The following is a 16,763-nucleotide window of genomic DNA, read 5'->3' as shown; positions in this document are numbered from 1 at the left end:
ACCTATAACACTCTAGGATATCCTACATACATACTCGGCCTTTTCATAGTTAATGGCTTAATAGGTAGTACATCCACTCTCTTCCATCTAGTACTCCAGCCCTCCAGCACACGATAACTAAAACTGATCAACCTTAAACACAATCAAATAGTCTTTCACGTTCCCGATAAACTTAGCCTTATATTTTTTTCCTTATACTTTGCCTCATATCTTTTAACTCTCGAACAATATCAAGTAATTTTGTAACAGTTTTCACATTAATTTCCTTATTGTGTCATGAATACCTGGCAACTTTACTTCTAATATTAATGCATCAAGCACTGAATATCGTTCGTATAACAGTTTAACCCACATTGCTTCATATGGTATCACTTAAATTCTACAGATCTTAACTTTACCCAACACCAACAGGCATGGTGGAAAAGTCAATTAGCGAAATGATAATACTTACATGTAATGAGACGGGAGAGCCACCACCTTTAACAGGAGCGCCAGAGATTACACCACCTCATTAAAAGGAAAACTCACTTATGCAACTAACTTCCCGTAAGGAATAAATAACAGACTACACTTGTTTACAGTACAACTACAAATTATTTACTATACAGACTCTGCATCTCATGCACTCGTGGCCACGCATTCCTCTCACGCTATATTACAACCTAAGAATATAAACCACAACTAACACAAAATATGTTTGCGGCCGACACAACGCTCAAGATACTACTGCCGTCTAGGCATAAGATGGGCAGTCTACAACGGCTCCCGCAACAAAAACTAGCAACATGTTCTACCAAACAGACCACATAAATGCGGGGACCGTCTCACTACTAATTTCATCTAACCAACACTCACTTATGGTAATGGCTAGGGTGGTCATCCTCTGGGCATCACATCCTCCCGTTGATCTGGGAGGTTCTTTTGGTTGCTGGTTTTCACCGTTTCTCTGGTGCCTCACCACACAACGTAAGGCAAGGCACCAAAATTGCTCAAGCCATCAGGCCTAACTGTACAGGATTTCTATTAAAACCGAGACAACAGCCTTACTGCCAGTGCTCACAATTAGCGTCACGGTGATCTCCACTTCTTTGCACATAATATTCATCCTTTACCCTCGACGCAAACACATACGTGCTTCAATTGCGGCAATAACTCTTATGGTGGTACACCACACATATTTTATGCCCAGCGCCCACAGTCAAGGAATATGTTCCTGCCCACAGTTCTGCCGAGGGTGTCGACACGCTATCTACCTTATATACGACTCGACAAATTAAAATTCTCTTAATCCTGCACCTATTACATGGCGTATCGGTATCCTAATGTTATATTCCGAAGACAGAGCTGGCATAGCTGCAATCTGACATTACATATAGTTGTGCTGCGTCTTAGTTCGTCATTTTCAGTAACCTTATTATAGCCTGCACACACTCCCAATTATCTATAGGCCTTGTACTCCCCTCAACTTTATCTCATTTACTGTTAATGTAATGTTCCTGTGAGACCTACAATGGTACTTGGTTTTACCTTCACTTACATAAGCCCAAGCTTCCTACAATTATCACCCAGCATATCCAATGTCACCTCCATCTTTTCTGAAGGTGACCATGGTAGCGCAAATTACTGTCCTGACTATTAAGCTACCCTCCCTTCGCGATCTTACTCATAAGTTCATTAAATGGGAGTAGACGTAAGACTCCTCCGTTAGGAGTTCCTAACTTAGTTTCTGTTTACAGAAAATTTGGCCTGATACCAGACTAGCAAATCCCTCACAGATAATGGGAGATTCATCCGAACATTCTGCCAGACACACCGAGGTTTGCCAATTCATATATCTGATTATTTGCCTTACCAAAGGCACTAGGATATCCTCTGACAATTTGTTTTATCAAAGGCATATTTGGAAGTTTACAAAACTCTATAGGTGTCGTTAGGATTAGACAAACAAGTCGTATTACAATCATTTGTACCTACCCATAGTAAAAACCTACAAAGCGCTGGAAATACTGTTACCCAGAAAGCACAACAATCTATTCGGAATCATTATCTCTAACATTTTACACATACAGGATGTTAATGAGTGCGGTCTGTATACACCATCGTCCTTTGCCACTAGTACAACAATAGCCTCCTTCCACATATAGGCAATTATCCTTGTCTGAAGCTCTTATTAGATGAATCTGACATACGCCTATTGGTGATGCTCGACAAACAATTCAACACCATCAGCTCCCGAAGCAGTAGACTTTGACTACGGCTGAAAGCTATGTAGTAACAGCAGCACACGAATGGTCCCTTCTATTAACACAATGTATGTATAAATTCCTTATTCTCGGAGTCAGAATTCCTTGGTTGTCTAACCACCAGTCGTAATGAAGATAAATTGGCACTCCGCCTACATCTCTATTACGTCATCAGCCACCCGCTGTGGATCAGAGACTACACAGGTCCTCTTCTCGCTCCTCTCACCCTACTTCCTTCTCTCCATATTTCCTTTGTAGTCTTTGACCCAGCAATTCTTCCAAGAAAATTTCCCGTATGACGGACACTTCAGTGCCCCTGTGTTCCAAATCATTCTTTGTGACCTACTAAATTTTCATATTACCTATCTACAGCATGAGTTTAATATTCACTGTACCACCCCGTCATCTGGTTTATGATATCATATTACCGATGTGCAATGTGAACTTGCTCTACTGTAACTAAAACAAAGTTTCTCCAATGGAAATTCAATACTTTATGTACGGTGATCACCCACTACTTCAGGGGACTACTTTATGATGTCCTTCCAATCTTTATTTTTCATCCTAGTTGAGACGGCACGAGCAGCTGAGGCCCTTATCAATACTACCCCATTACCGATACAAGGCAAGTGTACGAGTAGGAAGAGAGTAGAGCGGCTGGTTCCCAGTGAATGTCGGTCTGCGGCAGGGGTTTGCGATGTCCCCAAGGTTGTTTGATTTGTTTACGGATGGGGTGATTAGGGCGGTAAATGCAAGAGTTTTGGAGAGAGGGGCGAGTATGCAGTCTCTTGGGGATAAGAGGGCCTGAGAAGTGCGTCAGTTGTTGTTTGCTGATGATACAGCTCTAGTGGCTGATTCGAATGAGAAATTGCAGAAGTTGGAGACTGAGTTTGGAAAAGTGCGCGAAAGGAGAAAGTTGAGAGTGAATGTGAATAAGAACAAGGTTATTAGGTTTAATCGGGTTGAGAGACATGTCAATTGGGATATAAGTTTGAACTGAGAAAAATTGGAGAAAGTGAAATGTTCTTGATATCTGGGAGTGGACTTAACAGCGAATGGAACCATGGAAGCGGAAGTGTCACAGGGTGGGGAGGGGGCGGTTTTGGGAGCAAAGAAGAACGTATGGAAGAAGAGAACGTTATCTCGGAGAGCAAAAATGGGTATGTTTCAAGGAATAGTAGTTCTAACAATGTTATATGGTTGCGAGGCATGGGCTATAGGTAGGGTTATATGGAAGAGGGCGAATGTGTGGTGTGAGGTGGTTTGATCGAGTAAGTAATGGAAGGGTAAGAGAGATGTGTGGAAATAAAATAAGTGTAGTTGAAACAGCAGAAGAGGGTGTGTTGAAATGGACTGGACATATAGAGAGAATGAGTGAGGAAAGATTGACAAAGAAGATATATGTGTCAGAGGTGGAGGGAACAAGAAGCGGGAGACCAAATTGGAGGTGGAAGGATGGAGTGAAAAAGATTTTGAGCGATCGGGGCCTGAACATACGAGAGGGTGAGAGACGTGAACTGGAACGATGTGGTATACCGGGGTCGACGTGCTATCAATGGACTGAACCAGGGCATGTGAAACATTTGGGGTAAACCATGGAAAGGTCTAGACGTGGATAGGGAGCTGTGGTTTCGGTGCATTTAACATGACAGATAGAGACAGAGTGTGAACGAATGTGGCCTTCTTTGTCTGTTTTCCTGACGATACCTCGTTGAAGCAGGGGGTTGTGATGCTGTTTCCTGTAGGGCGTGGTAGCGCCGGGAAGGGAAGGCAAGCAGGTATGAATATGTACATGTGTATATATGTATGTCTGTTAATGTATAGGTATATGAATGTATATGTTCATATGTATATGTGTATGCGTGTATATATATATATATATACATATATATATATATATATATATATATATATATATATATATATATATATATATATATATATATATATTGTGTACTATTTTCATTATACATAATCGCTGTTACCCGCGTCAGCGAGGTAGCGCCAAGAGACAAACGAAGAATGGCCCATCCACTCATATACACATATATGTACATACACGCCCACATACGCACATATACATATCAACATACACATACACAGACATTACATACATATACATGTACATATTCATACTTGCTTGCATTCATCCATTCCTGTCGTTACCCATCCCCAAAGGAAAACAGCATCGCCATCCCTTGCTTCAGCCAGGTAGCGCCAGGAATACAAACAAAAAGGCCACATTCGTTCACGCTGTCTCTAGCTGTCATATGTAATGTACCGAAACGACACCTCTCTATCCACATCCAGGCACCACAGACCTTTCCATGGTTTACCCCAGACGCTTCAGATGCCCTGGTTGAGTCCACTGATAATACGTCGACCACGGTATACCACATCGTTCCAATTCACTCTATTCCTTGCACGCTTCTCACCCCCCCCACCCCCCGTGTGTTCAGGCCCCGATCTCTCAAAATCTTTCTCACTCCATCCTTTCACCTTCAATTTGGTCTCCCGTTTCTCCTTGCTCCCTCCACCTCTGACACATATATCCTCTTTGTCAATTTTTCCTCGTTCATTCTCTCCACATGTCCAAACCATATATAATATATATATATATATATATATATATATATATATATATATATATATATATATATATTTTTTTTTTTTTTTTTTTTTTTGGCTTTGTCGCTGTCTCCCGCGTTTGCGAGGTAGCGCAAGGAAACAGACGAAAGAAATAGCCCAACCGACCCCCATACACATGTATATACATACGTCCACACACGCAAATATACATACCTACACAGCTTTCCATGGTTCACCCCAGACGCTTCACATCCCCTGATTCAATCCACTGACAGCACGTCAACCCCGGTATAACACATCGATCCAATTCACTCTATTCCTTGCACGCCTTTCACCCTCCTGCATGTTCAGGCCCCGATCACACAAAATCTTTTTCACTCCATCTTTCCACCTCCAATTTGGTCTCCCACTTCTCCTCGTTCCCTCCACCTCCGACACATATATCCTCTTGGTCAATCTTTCCTCACTCATTCTCTCCATGTGCCCAAACCATTTCAAAACACCCTCTTCTGCTCTCTCAACCACGCTCTTTTTATTTCCACACATCTCTCTTACCCTCACGTTACTTACTCGATCAAACCACCTCACACCACACATTGTCCTCAAACATCTCATTTCCAGCACATCCATCCTCCTGCGCACAACTCTATCCATAGCCCACGCCTCGCAACAATACAACATTGTTGGAACCACTATTCCTTCAAACATACCCATTTTTGCTTTCCGAGATAATGTTCTCGACTTCCACACATTCTTCAAGGCCCCCAGAATTTTCGCCCCCTCCCCCACCCTATGATCCACTTCCGCTTCCATGGTTCCATCCGCTGCCAGATCCACTCCCAGATATCTAAAACACTTTACTTCCTCCAGTTTTTCTCCATTCAAACTTACCTCCCAACTGACTTGACCCTCAACCCTACTGTACCTAATTACCTTGCTCTTATTCACATTTACTCTTAACTTTCTTCTTTCACACACTTTACCAAACTCAGTCACCAGCTTCAGCAGTTTCTCACATGAATCAGCCACCAGCGCTGTATCATCAGCGAACAACAACTGACTCACTTCCCAAGCTCTCTCATTCCCAACAGACTTCATACTTGCTCCTCTTTCCAAAACTCTTGCATTTACCTCCCTAACAACCCCATCCATAAACAAATCAAACAACCATGGAGACATCACACACCCCTGCCGCAAACCTACATTCACTGAGAACCAATCACTTTCCTCTCTTCCTACACGTACACATGCCTTACATCCTCGATAAAAACTTTTCACTGCTTCTAACAACTTGCCTCCCACACCATATGTTCTTAATACCTTCCACAGAGCATCTCTATCAACTCTATCATATGCCTTCTCCAGATCCATAAATGCTACATACAAATCCATTTGCTTTTTTAAGTATTTCTCACATACATTCTTCAAAGCAAACACCTGATCCACACATCCTCTACCACTTCTGAAACCACACTGCTCTTCCCCAATCTGATGCTCTGTACATGCCTTCACCCTCTCAATCAATACCCTCCCATATAATTTACCAGGAATACTCAACAAACTTATACCTCTGTAATTTGAGCACTCACTCTTATCCCCTTTGCCTATATATATATATATATATATATATATATATATATATATATATATATATATATATATATATATATATGTGTGTGTGTGTGTTCCTATGAGTCAACGGGGAAAATGAAACACGATAAGGTCCCAAGTGCACTTTCGTGTAATAATCACATCATCAGGGGAAACAAGAGAGAAATATAAGTCAGTTGATATTTCTCTCGTGTCTCCCCTGATGATGTTATTATTACACGAAAGTGCACCTGGGAACTTATCGTGTTTCATTTTCCCCGTGGACTCATAGGAATATCTTGATCACGCGCAAAATTGTGATCCTTTCCAATATATGTGTGTTTGTGTGTGTACATGAGTGGATGAACCGTTCTTTGATGTTTCCTGGCGCTACCTCGCTAACGCGGGAGACAGCGATTAAGTATATATATATATATATATATATATATATATATATATATATATATATATATATATATATATATTTTTTTTTTATATTTTTTCTATTATACTTTGTCGCTGTCTCCCGCGTTTGCGAGGTAGCGCAAGGAAACAGACGAAAGAAATGGCCCAACCCCCCAACCCCCCCCCATACACATGTATATACATACGTCCACACACGCAAATATACATACCTACACAGCTTTCCATGGCTTACCCCAGACGCTTCACATGCCTTGATTCAATCCACTGACAGCACGTCAACCCCGGAAAACCACATCGCTCCAATTCACTCTATTCCTTGCCCTCCTTTCACCCTCCTGCATGTTCAGGCCCCGATCACACAAAATCTTTTTCACTCCATCTTTCCACCTCCAATTTGGTCTCCCTCTTCTCCTTGTTCCCTCCACCTCCGACACATATATCCTCTTGGTCAATCTTTCCTCATCTCTCTTACCCTCACGTTACTCACTCGATCAAACCACCTCACACCACACATTGTCCTCAAACATCTCATTTCCAGCACATCCATCCTCCTGCGCACAACTCTATCCATAACCCACGCCTCGCAACCATACAACATTGTTGGAACCACTATTCCTTCATACATACCCATTTTTGCTTTCCGAGATAATGTTCTCGACTTCCACACATTCTTCAAGGCCCCCAGAATTTTCGCCCCCTCCCCCACCCTATGATCCACTTCCGCTTCCATGGTTCCATCCGCTGCCAGATCCACTCCCAGATATCTAAAACACTTCACTTCCTCCAGTTTTTCTCCATTCAAACTCACCTCCCAATTGACTTGACCCTCAACCCTACTGTACCTAATAACCTTGCTCTTATTCACATTTACTCTTAACTTTCTTCTTCCACACACTTTACCAAACTCAGTCACCAGCTTCTGCAGTTTCTCACATGAATCAGCCACCAGCGCTGTATCATCAGCGAACAACAACTGACTCACTTCCCAAGCTCTCTCATCCCCAACAGACTTCATACTTGCCCCTCTTTCCAAAACTCTTGCATTTACCTCCCTAACAACCCCATCCATAAACAAATTAAACAACCATGGAGACATCACACACCCCTGCCGCAAACCTACATTCACTGAGAACCAATCACTTTCCTCTCTTCCTACACGTACACATGCCTTACATCCTCGATAAAAACTTTTCACTGCTTCTAACAACTTTCCTCCCACACCATATATTCTTAATACCTTCCACAGAGCATCTCTATCAACTCTATCATATATATATATATATATATATATATATATATATATATATATATATATATATATAACAAACCTCCAACAGCCAGGGTCGAACCCGGTACCCCTGTGCCACAGGCGGAATGCTACCTCTAGGCTATGGGCCTGGCTAATAGGAAATATCTGTTCGAATACTATGTACTCGAATTACTTCGTCTCACACTGGTGAGCAAAGGGTTCTACACCGGTCATTTCCCCAACAGGCGCACATAGCCAGCAGACAGCATTTTACTAAACCTAACTGTACAACGCGGAGGTATACGAATGTGAACAAAGTGCATAGGAACGCGCACCTTCATAGAACATACAAACCTCCAACCGGGTATATGTGAGACGAAGGGTATTCGAGTACATAGCATTCAAATAGTTATTTCCTATTAGCCAGGCCCATAGCGCTATGAAGCCATCATATCCTGACTCCTATTTACTCTGTTCCTCAGATTTCGTCGAGGGTTCTGGCATGTTGCCTGTAACAAAAATACACAACACCTTGATGCCTACATCTGCCTTTTAAAAGTTCCGCTAGTTCTTATAGGACAATAGTTTACCGTCCCGATCCTCTGTTTCCATCACTGTCATTGCCTCAACATTATCATATAATACAAAAACAACACAAATCAGTCACCCTATTAAACAGACTATAAACATTCCATGTTTCCTGTACTCTACCCCTGTGTGAGTATCCATTTTCCATAATCACCTTCATGAGAATACTCTCTCATCATCCAAAACGGAAGCCTCTTTGGTGAGGAGCTCGCTCAACATCGTGATTAATGAAGTGAATTTATAAGTTTCACCATCCTCGTCACCGGAACATTTTCAAGAGGACCCAACTGTTGCCCATTTTGATTTTTACCCACATTTCCATTCGCTTCGTTTTCCGTTTTCCTCGAGCCTAGCAACTTGACTTGACCGAAACACTAACATCACTAACCTCGAACGCATCCTGTGGCCGCTGATGAGTCTTGTTCACTCCCTGACAACATATGTGCTTTGGCGACAGGTTCCAGTACTGGTACTGCTGCTGGCTTACGTCGCCTATTTGACGTGTGAAGCCAAGCGTTAACGTTGCGGTAATCGGGTACTGCACTATAACCGCATTCGTTGGGCACGCTGCGACGACTGAGCTGCTTCGCACACTCCAAGTCTGGTTCCGACACGGGTTTCGATACAGGTTCCGACAAAAGTATCAGACGCAGCTCAACAGCTGGTTCACTGTGATCACTTAGCACATGAAACCAAACGTTTTTTCACTAGCGTTTCCACATCAACAAGCTTAGTATGTCCCGTCACCATCTTTTTCTCTACCTTAAACATTTTTGGTATTCTATCACATTTGATCAACCCTGCATCATGAGCCTGACCATAATTACAACAAGGAGACTTTCCTTCCTACCATTTTCTCAGCACACTCATTACTGTGATGCTTCTTGCCTCAGTACATATTCAAAGTATCGTACTAACTCCGACTGGTCTTATACTCATAACAGGAACCGATGAAGCAAAAAGGAGAAAGTTCTACAAACCTCCATGTTAACTTCGGTTTCGAAAAACTAACAAGAAGTTATTGCGCTGTCACTCCCTCTCCGTGGTATGTGAACCTAAGAATACCAACTCGAGAGTTCGAAGCCAAACGTGGGTGAGCAGAGGCTTCTCGAATCCCAGGTCGTGAGACTACGCCATTAAAGTAGTACCACGGAGAACGTCAAACAACAGATTTGACATTAATTGCGTCTCTTTAGCTCCATGAAAAGCACATTTATAGATTCTTTTTATCTTTAATATGTACGCATTACTACTCTCACCACACACTGATCTATGATATTCATACTAACACGAACAGCCTCGAAGGGACCAAATGGTCTGTCGCTGTTTGTATTATGTTGTATTCATCCCATAACACCACAATACATTAATCGTGTTAGCGGTGTTACGTTGACCTATCAATGCAAGTGATTTTTATCAGTTACTAAGATTAATAATAAAACTCATTACTTTATAATTATTTAACTACTAGATGGTGGAAACAACACGGGCGGGGTTGTGGAGGGGTTAGGATGGTGGGCAGGAAAACCTGGTGTGAAGCAGCGGAATGGAGAAGTCTTGAAATAAAGAGAAATATATTAAGATAATATTAGTGATGAGTTTACATAGTAACCTTCCTGCATGACATTCTCAAGAGCGATTTTCATTGGTCTCCCTAAAAACGACCCTGCATACTACCCCAGGTTTATGCAATGTGGCTTAATTGTTCAAATGCAATAAAAGGAATTATTCATTTTTGTATTTTTTTTTTTCCACTGACTAGTCCTATTGAAAACTCTCTAACGTAATTACCGTATATATAAATGGATACTTTATGTACGATCTATAGAACACTTCAGATTAATGACAAAGTCTATGATAAGAATACTGCACCCTGTATAAATTGCCAGGAATACTACAGTATGATGCACCCTGTATAAATGATTGTTCATTCGTGGTTATAATTTTATTTTCATTAAGCTTTTTCATTAAGCAAACTTCATTGGTTTCCTGTAATGCTGAGTGATGGAGTTGCATAAGTAAGAAGCATAACATTATATAAAACGTCAGGAAAAATGAAGCTCGTTCATGGAGTGTGACGCGAGTGTGGTTGGATGGAGGTTCTGTAGTGATGTTCGTCACTGCGGGATCGGTCACACGTTAATTAGCTCGGAATCATGAGTGATTCACAAAGATATCGAGTTTGGCATTAGTCAATAAAATTACAAGGAACTCTTTTATATTACTTCGCTTTGGAGATGAGCTTTGAAATTACTTTTCGAATATACCCAAAGTCATCATGCTCAACCTGCTAACAGATACAAATAAATGGAAAAATGACACAACGTCCGTTAGCAGGCTAGCCAACATTCTTTTATTTATACCCATTTTAGCAATTTACCAAAATTGCCTTACGGTGTACCAATATGTAATCTCTTATCAGATCCCGCATATCATGAAAATCATCAGATGAGCTCGTATAAATCATGTTTTTGAACATGGTGACAAACATTTTCATGATCTAGGTATTGCCAAAAGCTAAGTACCACAGGTAATATTTCTACGTGAAGTGGACAGGATGAAGTAACCTGTTATTACTGCATCCAGACCAAACCACCACCACAAAACAGTATCTACATTTCCATAATAAAGATTGCCTACCGACCGCAGCAGTGCTGTGCTGACCCAATCCTTTCTCCTGACGCCACATCTCACTATATACAATGCCATCCTATAGCAAACACCATATTTGTCACAGGCTGTAAATTGTGAAACAGGTGATGTGCTGCAAAATGTATGACAACTTCCTGGGTGATGGTTAGGTAACAAATCAGATGCATCCCACACCTACTACGTAAGGTGTCAGTGCAAATCCTTGCAACAAACCCAGCATGTGTAACGGTCACCCTCAAGTTGGTGACATTTACTTTTGCGAATGGAAGGACATGGCCTGAGTGTGTGCCTGTGTGATAATTCAAAGGGAAGAGGTAGTTGCATTATCATGGAATAATTCAGACATCTAGCAAGCTGCAAATAACATCCTAATCTGAGATAATTGTCATCCTCAGTATTATTTGTTCAGACCTGCGCATTTCTATATTTGCTTCGTAAAAAATTGCCGATGGATGTAGATGTCAACTACAAGCGTACTCTCACCACTTTTTCCTTCTTACCTATCACCCACTCACACGCCGGCCCGTCTCCTATCAACCCAGGTCACCAATGAAGGCTTCGAAATAGCGACTCAATACTCCCTTGGTGCATACTTATGAATTGACAACGATAAATGTCCCGGCTGGAGGTGAAGGCGGCCGTACCAAAAGCAAAGCCGGTTCCAGGATCTTGTAATGGGGTGTTGCGAAGACTCTTGTGTATCTATCTATTTTCCCTGTCTACTACCACAATATCCCAAAATTCAACTGTCGTTAGGTCTTTCACTGCTTTCTAATCCTCTACAATTAAGAACAGTCGATTCACATTCGTCGAGAGCGATCGAAACGCCCGGTGCTTCAATGTCATATGTGAAGCCCACACCCACAGCTGGAACCTGTACCGACTAATTTCCGTCATAAAAGCACAGTCGCTTCCTCCTAAGTTCACTTACCTCCACACCAATTGTCGCTCCTGCCCGATCTTCATGTCTTTCCCGGGAGCTTCCTCTCAATAACCGGCACGAATTTCCTACAGCTGAAAAGCATCTGAATTACTAAGCTGTAGGTCCTCCCAGATAACGTTTCTCTCTTGTTCGCCGTCGGATTCCATACGTTCCATCCGTCAGGAGGTCGAACCATGGTAGACTAAGGTTCCTGGTTCGAATCACACATATGAGCAAAGCTGTAGGCACGTCTACACCCAAGCGTGGCTGACATGGGACTGTAGCATGAAGGGACTTGAGATATGTTGAAACTTCACTTATAGTGTTGTAGTGATGGGCTAATGTCTAGAGCCTAAGCGGGAGACTGTGACCCGTGTTTAGGGAGTATGGTGCCAGTTGGCGTATGTCTGGAAGGTTGGAATTTAAGTTTTAAGTTGGGACACCGGTTGTTTAACGTTCGTCGGGTTATTTTAGTGTGTACAGGTTTCTGTAGTGTGAGGCAAGTATAAGCTTTTTATACTTGGGGGTTGGTGGTTGGTTATAGAATGGTTAGGGTGGAAGAGGTCGAATGCTGTTACACATAACTGAGAGCCGAATATGTTGACCAAGCATTTGGGGGCTTAATGTTGATAAATTGTTTGCATCGGATCTCGGTGGAATATTTCTCTTGTCCGAATTCGGTGCCAGTTAGCGTTCTGAGGCATTTAGTTTGTGTTGATGTTATTATTGTAGGGAGTCAATTTCAAGTGTGTCGTACATGGTGCTTAGAATGGTTTATATTTTGTTCCGTAGTGACTGTCCACTCAAGGTGACTGAGGAGTGTGAGCTAGACTCATGTGTCTGGTGTTAAAAAAGTGACTGAAGATTCCTGTGAAGATGGTAACATTCTGCTTTGTTCCATCTTGAGGCCATCTAAGGAGACGATGAAGAGTTTGAAAAAGAGATGCACCATGGGGAACTCTTTAGTAGAGTTAAGTGGTTTAGAGGTGAAGTCATTTTGAGTAACTTTGGTATGGCGGCCAGCTATGAAATTGGCGAACCACTATTTGCCATTGTCGTTGAAGATGGATGGTGTCTTTTTTGATGTTGTTAGGATGTGCTGGGGGCAGTTTTATATACTTGTTATATACTTGCCATTAATACTGTGCTGGTGGGGGGTTGTGGTTGGTGTAATCTATGTGTATTCTGTGAGCGCAGTGCGTGGTCGGTGTGGTCATAGTGTTTAGGTCTAAAGCCATTCACTGTAGGTGAGAGTGGGGTGTTTAATTCTGTAGTGGACTGTGTTTTCAGTGTGAATACTGAGAAGTGTTATAGCGAAGTTGGAGGAGGGGGGGTGTGGGTGGTCTAGAAGGTTTAAGGATTGCTGTTATGTTTGCAAGTTTCCAGATGATAGGTATTTTGCTGTGAAGATATTTGTAGGTGCTTGGATTGCAAATACGTTTTAAAACTAGGCACAGTTCTGGGCGTGTTTCATGATGCTAAATTGTCAGTGGTGAATGAAATTATCAATAATGATTGTCATCATATTAATGACACATTATGAGGTGGTGAACGGGCACTTGACTAGGAATGTTAGACCAAGCTTATTCTTGCATCATGCTGGCTGAATCTCTTCATCGTATACATTTCTATGTTTGCCTTTTCTTTATCATCATTCAGACTTTTACTTCCTTATCAAGATCAATTAGAAGTGTTTTTGCCATTATCGTGAAGTTATATAGGCATTTCATCTTATTCGTTCTCAGTAAGTAGATTCAAGTTATGGCATCACCGGTCTTATCCATTTTATATGTTAGTTACTTCATGCCTCCTGTTTGTTACCTCCAAATTCTCTTTGTGCACTTATCAGTTCTATTGATCTTTCTAGCATCCATTTCGTTCTCTATTCTGTGCACACTATCAATTTACATGTGTCGGTGTCTATTTTCATGCCCATCTTACTTTTCATTTCTCTTTCGTTTCGTGCACTTTATTTTTGCTTCCACGAAGTCGTGTTACATCATAGTAAAAAAAAAAATGGTCTGATCTTACGAATCAACTTCGTGTGTACATTCAGAATAAAAAAAAAAAATCAGCGAGGAAGTCATTCTCACATTTATATTTTGAACATGTAGAAAATGCTAGACTGTGTATGCAAATTAAGCAAGGAACGATGATTGATGATGCTTCTGTTTGTATGTCAGCTTCACTGACATTTGATGGGGCTGTCTCTTCAACTTTTTTTATACTTCTGTATGTTTCCTGACATGACATTTTAATTTTCTTGAGGTCTCTGGTTGCTGTACTGCTCTATCTTTGCATCTTTGTGAGACAGGAAACCAGAGGGACTATAATAAAAGCCTGAGCGAGGAACCTGATGGAAAAGATGCATTGAAATACCCTTATGTGTCAACAATGGATGATGAAAATGTTATTATATATAACGCTTGAAGGGTTGTGTAATGGTAGAGTTTGAGATGTGGGACTTACTAGTGTGGAGCTTCCTATAACTGTGCAAACAGGGGAAGAGAAGTTGGTTACACACAGACAGAAACACACACGAATTGAAGAGATGATAATAGACAAGTAGTGTCAGATTTGTAGTTTGAAAACTGTTTTTCTCTTTAACATCTTTATTACTGCAGTAAGGGATGACGAGTATGGATTTTGCTTTAATCCTCGTTAAATATATCTTTTGATATCAATTAACTTATGAGTGGTAAGGTCAGAAGGGAGTGCAAAAATGTGGGACTAAATAATACTATAACAGTATTTTAAAATGTATACAACAAAGACTATGCATTTTTAATGGTCGAGGATCAAATTGATTAGGAAGTTCTTGATATTAGTATGTATCATTAAGAAATCTTATGAAGTACATACATATAGTACTCTCTTCACCTGGTCTGGTAAGGAGACTATGAATGCCAGATGATTACAAAGATTTAAGTTTTATTGATGGTAAAGAAAGTACTAGACACAGGCCTCATAATGTAAAGTAATAAATAGGTAATTAATTACCCAGGGTGTGTGGACAGGATGAGGAACAATGAAAGAAGGCTGTAACAAGTTTATTACCTAGTAGGAAATAAGCTTCAGTAATCTGTATGTAGAAGATATCCAGAAGTTACCATTATGCCCAATCTGTTGGAGCTCCATATCAGAACTGTTCAGGAAGCGAACTTTTTACTGGCAAAAGAATTGCATTTCATTTTAGTATATGGATCTGGAAATGTTTTGTATACTATTCACTACATATATCAAATGTGGATTAAGTGTAGCTATAGTTTTTATTGATTTGTTTTCTTGAGTTTGTTCTTTACTGTAATAAGGATATTTTTTCAATGCAAATCATTAAGTACATAAGGAATATTGGGGCAATCTGGCAAATGTTTGAGAGACTGGAAGTACATGGTGGGGTGCATATCTGCCTCTTGCTTGATATACACTTGCACATGGCAAGTGTATGAAGATGAAATGCTGAAAATTTATTTACAAACAAAATAACAGTGCAAGTGTAGAAAAAGAAAAACTTCTTTGCATACAAAATCACATATTAGATTTTGCAGAGTACTAAATATAAATGATACATCTTTATTATACAGTTCCTGGAATAGATATGTCAGCCTTCCAAAATCATCTTACCTAAGACCTCCTGGTTTCAAGCATTCCACAACTGTGATATTTGAGTGTATATATGAAGGATAAGAACTCAATGATTTTCTCATATTTTGTTTTTCACATGAATGATTAAAGTAAATACAGAAAAATGGTGCATTCCATTTGGTGGGGTGGATGGCAATGTTTACATGGTCCATATTTGGTATCCACCTGCTGCTAAGAACTTGGCAAAAGGTATTAGTCACACTTGGTGAGTGGATGGCAAGAAAAACTGAAAGCTTACTTGAGAACACAGTAAAATTGTGAGCAACGGGGAATGATGAAATGATTTTATTAGCAGACAAAATTACATATTTCAGTTTGCAATATACAAAAGCCAATTAATAAAGTTTATCATTTCATTCAACATGTAAAAATGTTTATTTGTATTTTTAACCTGGGAGAAAGAATACTACCATCATAATTCCCTCTGTATCAGAAGTGACTAAATGCAGTGGGGGCAGGGTGCCAGAAACCCTACCCTTCTCTATTTCATTTTGTAGAAGATGGTACAGAAGGAACAAAGTGAGTAGTGCTCATCCTCCTCAAAGGCTCAGGCTGCAGTATCTAAATGTGGGTGGAAGTAACCATGGCAAGAAGAAGGGAGACATAAGTAGTATGTCTGGGGACAGGGACCCAGATATTCTGGCTTTGAGCTAAACACTGCTCAAGGGATGATAGGAGGATGAATGGTTTGGGAATGTTTTTGGGAAAAAGACTGGTTAGTGTGAATGTGAGAATAAAGGACAGGGTGGCACTTCCGCTGAAGAAGGATCTTTTGGAATGTGTGAAAGTGTAAAAAAGTGAGCCCCAGACTGTGGATGAATATGAAACTGGATTACAAGAGGTGGTGACTGTTGGTGTT

At 40.8% G+C, this 16,763-nt stretch overlaps 1 protein-coding gene across 2 annotated transcripts in view; it reads right to left on the bottom strand.

Moving 5' to 3' along the window:
• Zip48C (Zinc/iron regulated transporter-related protein 48C) overlaps window positions 1–12,458 on the bottom strand; it is a 143,863-nt gene extending 131,405 nt beyond the window's left edge. The window contains exon 1 of one of the 2 annotated variants that reach the window (XM_071681801.1): window positions 12,269–12,458. The gene's annotated coding sequence lies outside the window, so the exon portion shown is untranslated. Of the gene's footprint in view, window positions 1–9,073; window positions 9,202–12,268 lie in introns of those variants that run through there. The other variant, XM_071681639.1, reaches the window with a different exon arrangement.
• Window positions 12,459–16,763: the final 4,305 nt, after the last annotated feature.

Source organism: Panulirus ornatus, chromosome 1, assembly GCF_036320965.1.
Source record: "Panulirus ornatus isolate Po-2019 chromosome 1, ASM3632096v1, whole genome shotgun sequence".
NCBI classification, from domain to species: Eukaryota; Metazoa; Arthropoda; class Malacostraca; order Decapoda; family Palinuridae; genus Panulirus; species Panulirus ornatus.
This window is presented reverse-complemented; position numbering and strand designations above follow the sequence as displayed.